Source organism: Chiloscyllium plagiosum, chromosome 14 (assembly GCF_004010195.1).
Source record: "Chiloscyllium plagiosum isolate BGI_BamShark_2017 chromosome 14, ASM401019v2, whole genome shotgun sequence".
Taxonomy (NCBI): Eukaryota; Metazoa; Chordata; class Chondrichthyes; order Orectolobiformes; family Hemiscylliidae; genus Chiloscyllium; species Chiloscyllium plagiosum.
The window spans coordinates 28,012,694-28,023,699 of record NC_057723.1 but is presented as its reverse complement, the minus strand read 5'-3'; the positions used below and the strand labels follow the sequence as shown (position 1 = coordinate 28,023,699).

At 38.4% G+C, this 11,006-nt stretch overlaps 1 protein-coding gene across 2 annotated transcripts in view; it reads left to right on the top strand.

Annotated features, from left to right (window-relative positions):
- The window catches only part of LOC122556579 (follistatin-related protein 5-like), a 563,792-nt gene that overhangs the window by 273,682 nt on the left and 279,104 nt on the right, over window positions 1–11,006 (top strand). The gene's annotated exons all lie outside the window — the stretch shown is intronic.

Sequence of the window (11,006 nt, the reverse complement as noted above, 5' to 3'; positions counted from 1 at the left end):
CAATATTGGGAAAGTTAAAGTCACCCATTACAACAACCCTACTACATTCACATTTTTCCAAAATCTGCCGACCTATGCTTTCTTCAATCTCCCTGCTGCTATTGGGGGGCCTGTAGTAAACCCCTAATGAGGTGACTGCTCCCTTACTGTTCCTAATTTCCACCCATACTGACTCAATAGGCAGACCCTCCTCGACAATGGGTAACTTCTGTAGCTGTGATACCCTCTCTGATTAGCAGTGCTACACCCCCTCCTCTTTTTCCCCCCATTTCTAGCCATTGCTTTCCGTTCATGAATCCATTAGTGAATTTGAATTGAGTGGGTATATTGCTTTGATTTAATAGGCAGTTGCCAAGATGTTGATCTTTGATCTATATCTTTAACTCCCTTGGTAATTTCTTCTTACTGAATAGTTTAGTTTTCCCTTCATTAGGCACTTACCCATGAGACACCTCTCCTAAATGGCAATCTTGGCCACATTAATAGTTGTCACTCCATGACTCCATTGCGCAAATGAAATGCTTGCACTTTTCAAAACAGCAACCTGGTAGTTTATTATAATTATTGAGTAAATAATTTAATACAAGGCCTGTATTAAATTCATTAACTAATAAGATATTCTATGAAAACAGATCTTGATCTTCTAGTTGCTATAACATTCCAAATTATTTTGCATTTGAAGTGTAGCCTTAGAGATCTATAAGATTATTTTACTCAGAACTGTCAGTTTATATTGATTTTGTTTTCAATCTACCCTCCTATATTGGCACCTTATTTTCTCTCCTCTGGTAAGCAATATACCACCCATAGCCAAAACTCAGAAGCCAATTGTTTCTTTAACTTTTGCCTTTATTTTCTCTATAACTAGGGACAAGAAGTTATTTGGGAGGAACTAAAAGGTATTTAGTGTTTTTTTTCCATATTTTCCTTCAGCTGTCTGGATAATATTGGTAATAGAATAGCATTGGCCTGCTCAAAAATCACCTCGGTGTCAGCTCCAGCAACATTTCACTTTTAAAATTCTCAATTGATTGTTTAAATCCCTCCATTACCTTGCCTTCCCTATTTCTGTAATCTCTCCAGTCTTAAAACTTCCTGAGCTATCCATGCTTCTCCAATTTTGACTTCTTGAGCAACTCTGGTTTTAATCACTCCACCATTGCTAGCCATACTTTCAACTGCTAAGTCTCTCCAAAATCTCTCTAATAATTTCCATTTCTATCTTTGTTCCTTAAAGCCTCCCTCTTTGATTGAGCGCTCTGGGGTATGACCCATTAACTATGTGGCTTGGTGTGAAATTTTGCCTCAATGTTTCTGTGAAGTACATGGGATGTTTTACGACAATAAAGACAAGTGATTAAAGCACATTGTTGTATGTCTGATGCTATGCAACACAAAATAATGCTAGTTCAACATCATACACAATAGCTAGTTCATTGACAGTCAAATATTTTGAGCATATTGATTTTAACATACAGAAACTGGTGTCATCAGAGGGTAAGTGGTAAGCGCCTTAAAAGTTGGGGCTGTTGCTTTCCATTCTGCTAATGCTGGTGATTAGCCTACTACCAATTTTATGATAGGCTGGCTACTACATGGATATTGGAAGTGTTACAGGTGGTACATCCTTATCTTTGTCAAAATGCAGTTCTCGGACATAGATGGGACTCTTGATTGTCACTTTGATCAAAATTGGTTTGAGTTTATGGCTTGGTGCACCAACCAACCAGTTTCTGCAGCAATGAAACTGAAAAGGAAGAGATTTCAGATATTTTTGAGGAGACACGAGGAATAGGACTTTTTTAATTCTTCTAAAAAAATTAATTTTGACACAGTTTAGATTAGATTCCCCTACAGTGTGGGAACAGGCCCTTTGACCCAACAAATCCACACTAACCCTCTGGAGAGTAACCCACCCAGACCTATTTCTCTCTGACTAATGCACCTAACACTATGGCAATTTAGCACATCCAATTCACCTTGTCTACACATCTTTGGACTGTGGGAGGAAACTGGGGCACCCAGATGAAACCCACACAGGCACAGGGAGAATGTGCAAACTCCACACAGACAGTGACCCAAGGCTGAAATCGAACCTGGGTCCCGAGTGCTAATCACTGAGTGCTAATCACTGAGCCTCTTTGCTGCTGTGGTTTTAACTTGTTGCTGGCAGGAAACCACCGTTTCTAGATCTAGTATAATTATTTCTAATATATTTATTATGTTGTGCAAAATTTGAAGATTTGGAATTAAGGCATGCTAACTGAAATTAAACATTTTTTTAAAATTCATTCATGGAGTGTGGACATTGTTTATTGCCCATCTCTAATGAATTACCAATCCCTAAGAGTCACATGTAGGCCAGACCAGATAAAGATGGCAGTTTCCTTCCCTAAAAGATATTAGTGGACCAGATTTTTCCAATAATGAATAGTGGATTTGTGGTCATCATTAGACTCTTATTTCCAGATTTTTATTAAATTCAAATTCCACCATCTGACATGGCAGAATTTGAACCACATGTAAATGGTTGTTCTATACCTTACTAACTGTAGCAATCATCAGTTTTGTAAGTTGCCTTCATGACCATACTCAGTGGATTTGTCAATTTGTTAATTGTTCACATCACATATAATTTGTAGCACTGTTGTTAATTTTAAAAGATTATTATCTAAGAAGTGTGTGTGATATGTGAAGTTCAGTCTTTTATCTTGTTTTTATGCTTGGTGAGAAGTCTTTCAGAGTAGTACCCAGCATATTGAGATATAGTCATCATGGATATAAACACAAGTTTTTTTAATGTTGGAACAAAGTAGTTGGGGTACATGTGCCCCATTAGTAGTATTCAGGTACCTTGAGCTAAAGCGAAAGAGATCATGGGACATGCCATTGATTCTGCAATTATTGTGTGGACCAGCAATAGATAAACTTACAATGAATCATATCATCAAATGAATTAGTGCAATGTAAAAGTTATCATTATAAAACTGAATGGTCCTATAGCATGGATAACACCAAAGGAACAAGATGAGTACAAAGTGGTCAAAAAGGGCTTTAGAGCTAATGCTGTTTTTCACACAATTACTGGGAATGCTACTGGAGGAAAATATTTTGGAGTCATTTAAGAAAGACCTGAATATTTTGATAAGTGATTAATATATTTCTGGATGGACATTCTCTTCAGTCATTCACTGAGCTGTGACAGAGTGCTGAATCCATAAACCATGAGAATACCTTTGTATAATCTGCCAATGAGATTCATTTTGGGTAAGTATAGTTAGCTTATATTTGTGGGCCTGGTGATTTTCAATATTGTAGTTGAGAAAAGTTACTATTCTTGAATGCTCATGATACCAATAAACAGCGGCAGCCCTTGACAGTTAGTGAAATTGATTTCTTCTAACAAGGGAGTCTAATTTAAACTATGAGAATCATCAAATGATATCCTAGGTGTTGCATTTTGACAACTTGTCAGTTCTGTTTTGGTAAACTATTCATTTAGTATATCCCTTGATACAGAAACAAGGGAAATGATGAGATATGTTTTATTCTTTGCAAGTAAAGTCACCCAGAAGCATTTAAATCTGATGATAAGCTCTATTTATTTACATTGCATTGCATTACATGCTTACTGTTCCATACATGTTATATTGACTTAAGTCTCAGTTCTACAAACCTGTGGGGATGAATCGAAGAATCAGTGAGTTAATCTCATTGCGCTTTTGAGACAATTGTGGAAATTTACCTTATCTTGAGTAACCAGAATGTAGTTTGGTCAAGCTGTGCTGTGGAATGAATTCCTTCTGCTCAATAAGGGCATCAAAACTTTGAGCATTTTGGATTGAATAGCCTTTTGCTATGACCATAGCCAATTGAATAAATATCCATTCAGACGTGTATTAAGTTCATCCCTAATTTTTGAAATGAGTTTTATTCTATAGATGAGGTCAAATAATAAGTAACCAAATTCTTTTAACATTGCTCATCATTAGTAAATTTATAAATCTTAGTTGATACTTAACCTTCACCCAAAGCCATTAAAATGATTATCAGTACATTTATCTCTTTGCTATTTCTAAAACCTTAATTTGTGCAATTTGGAGCAATTGCAAAAGTGATTATGCTATAACTAAACGAAGCACACAGTAACTGACTTACGTAGAATACTTTACAATGCTTTCGTACCCTTCTATCTCCAGATGCATTACTTCACTTTCCCCACATTACTTGACACACGTTGCTCAGCCTTAATTTATTTTTTGCAGCAATTATTGTTGCGCAATGCCCACCGCGGCTAACTACTGGATAAGATACATATTGTTTAGCCCAACTGCTCATACTTAATTCGAATGCATATTTTACAGGCAAGGCCATGTACCTGATGGGCATTCGTTCGACTATAGCTGATTGTGACAGCAAAGTTGGCAGCATCTTACCAGCATTGTGATTGTAACAGAATTTTTACATTGTTCCTATCATCTGCATGAAACTACAACCTGTCAGCCATTTTCTCGGTCTTCTTAATATTGTGGGAATAATGGTCACCCATTTTTACTTCCTGCTATTGTTTTCCTGTAATAATAATTGGGGCTACAGATGGGTTATAGATAATGATGAAGTAAATCAACAAGAAGAGCTGGGGAGATCTTTCACAAACTGGGTTTTGTTTTGCCTTTGTCTTGTGCACTGAGGAGGAGGAGCTTGAGGGTCAGCTTACTCATCACTTAAAGCTGCTTCATCCTGTCCATCATCACTACCACCTTTCCCTTACTACGTCTGGCAACTCTTCTCACTCTCTCATGCACCAGTTAAGAATCCTGCCCAGGAGGAATAAGATAGTTTGTTTTGCAAATGCCACCAGGCCATTCAGTAAACACTACAGATTCAGAAGAATGTGAGGTGATGGAGTATGGTGTGCACTTTATATTTGCGGTGGAAGACAAAACTCAGTATGGCTTCAGAGTTGTTGGATCCAAAACTGGTGTGTACTCAACTGAAAAGGATAATGATAACTGCACAACCTTTGGCCTATCTTTTCTGTGCTCACTCATTGCAAGGGCACCTTAGTTATTCCCATTTCCTTGCTTTTTCCCTGATTTTTGATTTTTCTTCAGGTGCTTATCCAATTTCCTTTTGAATGCCAAAATTGAAACTTTCTCCACCACACTCTCAGGTTGTGTATTCCAGATTGTAGCCACACCCTACATGAAAAAAACTGTTTTTATTTTCATGTCATCTTTGGTTCTTTTAACATTCACCTGAAAGCAGACATCTCCATTTGTCAACTGTTCTACCAATGGAGTTTCTCTTTATTCATTCAGTCTAGACCCCTCATGAGTTTGGACTTTCTATCAAATCTCTTCTCAACTCTATTTGTTCCTAAGGAGAACAACCCCAGCATCTCCAAACTATCCACATAACTGAAGTCTCTCATTCCTAGAACCATTTTCATGAATCTGTTCCAGATATTCTCTGAAGTTCACAACCTTCCCAAACTATGGTTCCCAGATTTGTACATACCCCTCTAACTGAGGTCAAACTGCTTTTTAAGAAGATTAACTTGATTCATCATACCTTTCTCCATTTGTTCTCGAGAACTCTATTTATAAAACCTAAGGCTCTACATAGCTTAATTACCACATTCGCAAACTGTTGTGCCACCTTCAATGATTTGTGCATTAAATTATCCACCACGTATCTGTCTATGTCCTCTTGAAAGTGATCGTAATCATTCTCACAGTTCACAATATCTCCAAGTTTTGTGTTAACTGCAAATTTTGAAATTGTGTCCTATAAGCCAAGCTTTTAGATAAAGCAAATCCAAGGTCCTAGTACCAGCTGTTGGTTGTGTAGTAGTTGCAAGCTGTCTTTATTAAGTCTACAGAACACCTTCGTGGTCTGATATGTTTTGGTTTCCTTACAGATTGGAGTGCAAAAACCCACAGTTGCATTGTATCCATAACAAATGTCCAGCTAGGGCATTCTACTCTATGAAAAATGTGTTTAATGGGGAAGTAAAGTGAAACTAAAAAAATGCACAATTTAATATAAAGATGGGGTAAGCAGGGGAACAGTTTTCAGTTGTTGAAGTTAAACTGAGTTGTCTTTGCTATCCTGTAGCAGTGAACAGTTTTGGCAGAGGAACGTGAGGCTCAACAAGTCCTTGATATAGTCCAGCCAAATCTGGTGCTCAGCTAGATATTAGGTACTCGACCAGTACTGGATATACCTGATGAAGTCAATCACCTGATGAAGGAGCGTCGCTCCAAAAGCTAGTGTGCTTCCAATTAAACTTGTTGGACTATAACCTGGTGTTGTGTGATTTTTAACTTTGTACACCCCAGTCCAACACCGACATCTCCGAATCATGGATATACTCTGTATCACTTAGAAAGCAAGGATGTGATTCATGGCAGGAGATTTGACGACATGAACGAGAGTAAACACTTTCAGTGAGAAAAACACCATCAAATGTGAGTAGATGGTTTTGCAGATTGATAACTGGTTAAATAATATGGCAAATTGAATTCACTGCGATTCAGTTGAAATTTAGGAAGAACAATTGACAGTGATTAAGAGAAGTTTTATTTCCCTGGTGATAGGCAAAGAGTTTGAGGCATGGCTGGTTAAGGGAAATGGTTAGGGATGGTGGTGTCTCTGATGGCAGTATGGAAGACCTGAACTAGGACGAAGTCAAAAGGGCAGTCATAAATATTAAAGGCAGGCTGTCAATGAATTCAGAAAAGCAAAATTAAGGGAGAAACTATAAAGGAGATTGAAATCCAAAAGGCAAGAAGTCATTCAATGCAGAGGCTAAAGAAAGGGAGGTGATATCTAGAAATGAAAACCTATTTATGATCAGGAATTATGACTATTGGAATGTGAAAATTGATGTAAAGCAGCTGTGATAGTTATTAAGTTTCAGCTTTAAAAACTTTGCAAAGGGAATGACATAGCTGTGAACAATCAAATGAAAGATCCCCACATCTCATCATGGTGTAAAATTCATCTGGTACATTTACTGACACCATCTTCTTCCTGACAGGAAGCTACTCTGTCTGACTGGTCTCATGTAGTAGAAGAAAACATGCACTATTCCACAACATAATAAATAAACAAATGTTAATCAGCATTCTAGCCAAATAACTAATAAGGACATCATAGGAGCATATTTTTTGTCTTTAATAGTGTATCAAATAAAGCCTTCTCAAAGTGGAGCTGTATATTTTCCATTTTGTATTGAGGTTGTTCTGGCCTTTTCTGATCCTGTTATTTTGTACAATTCATGTTAAGTCATAAGTGACAATTTCAAATTTTATTACATCTCTCTAGGATGAGGTAGTGGTTAAGCATTTTCTGTGTTTCTTGATAGTAGCTTCAATCTAATAATAAACATGACAAAATTACATTTATTTCACAGTTATTATTTGGTTAATTTTGTTTTTAAATTGCAAAAAGCATGAATATTTTATTTTTAAATATGACACACATGACAATATTCAGAAACAAATTATCTTAGAGGTTAGTCTCAGCATGCATTGTATTAATCATCCTTATCTCAAAAAATGCTTCAAAAGCAGATGGGTCTTCAAGTTGAAGTGCACAACTCAGCTGATATTGTCAGTTTACTGGAGAGGAGTATTTCTGATGTTAACTCAATGTACCTGTTAGGGTTGACACTGATTTTGCTGATAAGCTTTTGATAACAGGTCTGCAGCATTATGAAGTGTAAGCCGGTGCCAGGTTGTCAATGGAATAGCACGATGCTGTTTAGCAAACACTGTAGCCATTTTTCTGTCAAGGCATTTTATCTGGCATTAACAGCCTTTGGATATTCAAGTTTGGAGTTGTTAAATTCTAAAAACCGATAATGGTCAATTATGAAAAAGAGTACAAATTTGGCCTGGCTCAATTTTGGTCCCGGACTCAATACTTTGTGAGCAGAGGCCCAAAGACAAGGCAAAGTTGGCCTGCAAATCTTATCCAAAAAATTCGAAGATGGTTGTCAGCATTACCTCACCTTCACAAGCATCATTTGCCTTGCTAGCACCTGACTTATTTACGTTCTAGTTTAAGATTATACATGAAGGAGAACAGAAAGACAGCAGAGGGAGGTCAACTTTGTCTTGGTGCAGAGCTTATGAGTGCCTGGGAGCTGGCAGTAAGTTGCAGAATTGAAGAGTGTTTTGACTGGGGAAACTGCTCCGAGGGACAGGCAGCCATGCTCAGTTGGACAGCTACAATTCATGTTATACTGTGGTCTCACCATCTGCCTATGTGGGACTGAGACCTGCTTTCACACTTGGTGACAAGATGTCTTTATGCTGTATTATCAGAGTATAGTTCATTTTTGATTCCAGCTTGCACACTCACTACAATATGTGACACAATAGTGACCAGGAACCAGAACCTGGGATGTTTTTTCTATCCTCTGTAGTCAACACACAAGGAGGTCAATTAATGCCACTATTTCTCTCCTCCTTGGATTGCTCAGTAGAAGCCAGGAACTGAATTTGAGATTTTTTCTCATGTGTATGCATCAGTGTCAAAGAGCAATCCACAACCATTGAGGGAAGTCCTAAAACAAAGTTTTCTGAATTACCAATTTCACAAGGATAATCCAGTAAACAAATCAAAAATGCATTCTAAAATCAGTGTGATACCATTTGCATACATATTGCTTAGTCCATGGAGCACAAACATTAATTAATTCTCAATGAATATTAGATTTACTGACTGGGATTGGATTATGCAGCAGTTGTTAATTGTCCATGAAAATGTAAGTATCAGTTGCCCTCTTAGGAGTTTGAGCAGTTTGATTCCAGTAATTGGTGCGAGTTATTGCTTTATAAATGTCAAATACTAGTTTGAATATGGAAGACAACTGATGCATTCAGAGAAAGAAATTAGATAAGAAGTCAGCAAAAGTATGGTTTATTTATTTCTCTTATACAATGCAAAAATCGTGATTATTTCTATGGAGTTTTTCTGAGATTATTTTCACTCAATGGAATATGTAAAAAAAATTCTAATTATAAAAGATATAAGCACTGAGAATTTACATGTTCACTAAGACTAAACCATGAATTACTGAATCACAGACATGTTACTGCCTTGACTTGCCATTTAGTGCAGATGCAAAAACAGGAAACTTGTCATGGTTATGAGGCATCCTTATTCAAGCCAAAGGACATAGGCTTTCATTCTGGGCTTTCACCAGAGTAAGTCAAGTACCAGTACAGGGACTTGGGTGTAGTTAGTCTGCCATCCAGGACAGTCACAGTCAGAATACTGTCCACATGGGGAGTGAAAGCTGAATCTCAGGCTCCAACTAACCATATTGAGTGTTTTCACCCTATCAAGGGACGTTTTCCTTCTGGAATTAGAGAGGCCACTAACAAAGATGTAAATGGCTGTCACAGTTGTTACTTTTGGTGCAGGTGGAAACATGCCCCAAGTGGGCGAGTAGGTAATATAGAGGGCATGCAGAGTTAGTGTCAGGGCTGGACTGGGTAGAGGTGAGTGATAGGAGATGGTACAAGCAACAGTGAGAATCGATAGAGTATTAGGCTTGGTGAGAGGTGGGTACAGTAGCACAGATAGAGTAAATGTGAGGCATCAGAAACTAGGCGCTGGCTCTTACGCTGATGGAGTGGAGAATGTTATTGACCTTACCTATATTGCTGCACGATCCTCTGCATGGCTGTGACTGCACATAATCTGGAGGACAACCTTGGGCCAGGCTGGTTTTGTGGGAAGATTATATTCTGTGTACATAGTACTCTGCCACTCCAGGTCCTGCCCATAAAGATGGGGATAATTTTCCTTTCCCCACCATGTCCATGGCAATTGCCAGGAATTAGGCAGGGCATCGCTGGATTAATAGCGCTCGTCCAGGTGCATGATGGATTTTTAAAGATGGCACCAGTACTAGAGGTGACAGTCAATACTGGACATCCTGGCAGTGACAAATTCCACTAAGAATGTGATGTGGTAACAAGTGGCTAGAATTGGGCAAGATGGGTGCAATGACAGTGGATAGGTCGCTAATGAGGTGAGTTTGGTAAGAAACTTTGAGAGATCTAGCTAGGCCTCACAGCGTGAAATCATACAAGAAACTCAACAGAACCAATGCTTCTGCAAACAAAGCAAGATCCAACACCCATATCAGATAAGAGCAGGAGAAGGCTGTACAACCCATTGAGTCCACTCTGCCATTCTCCATAAAATTATAAAGCCACATTGTCCAACAGCGTGGAAGAGGCCCTTCAGCCAAGGAAGTCTGCGCTGATCTATCTACACTGATTCCACTTTCCAGCACTCGACACATGGACTGGAATCTATGACATTTCAAGTGCTCATCCAAATACTTCTTAAACGTTGTGAGGTTTCCTGTCTCTACTATCCTCCAGGAGTGCATTCTAGATTCCCACCACACTCTGGGTGGAAAAGATTTTTCTCAGATTCCCTCGAAACCTCCTGCACTTCACCTTAATATTATGCCCCCTTGTTATTGGCCTTTCAATTAAAAGAAACATTAGATCTGATGGAATACAGGGAGAACTAGCCATTTGGATACAGAACTGGCTCAAAGGTAGAAGACAGAGGGTGGTGGTGGAGAGTTGTTTTTCAAACTGGAGGCCTATGACCAGTGGAGTGCCACAAGGATCGGTGTTGGGCCCTCTACTTTTTGTCATTTATATAAATGATTTGGATGTGAGCATAAGTGGTACAGTTACTAAGTTTGCAGATGACACCAAAATTGGAGGTGTAGTGGACAGCGAAGAGGGCTACCTCAGATTACAACAGAATCTTGACCAGATGGGCCAATGGGCTAAGAAGTGGCAGATGGAGTTTAATTCAGATAAATGTGAGGTGCTGCATTTTGGGAAAGCAAATCTTAGCAGGACTTATACACTTAGTGTTATGGTCCGAGGGAGTGTTGCTGAACAAAGAGACCTTGGAGTATAGGTTCATAGCTTCTTGAAAGTGGAGTCGCAGGTAGA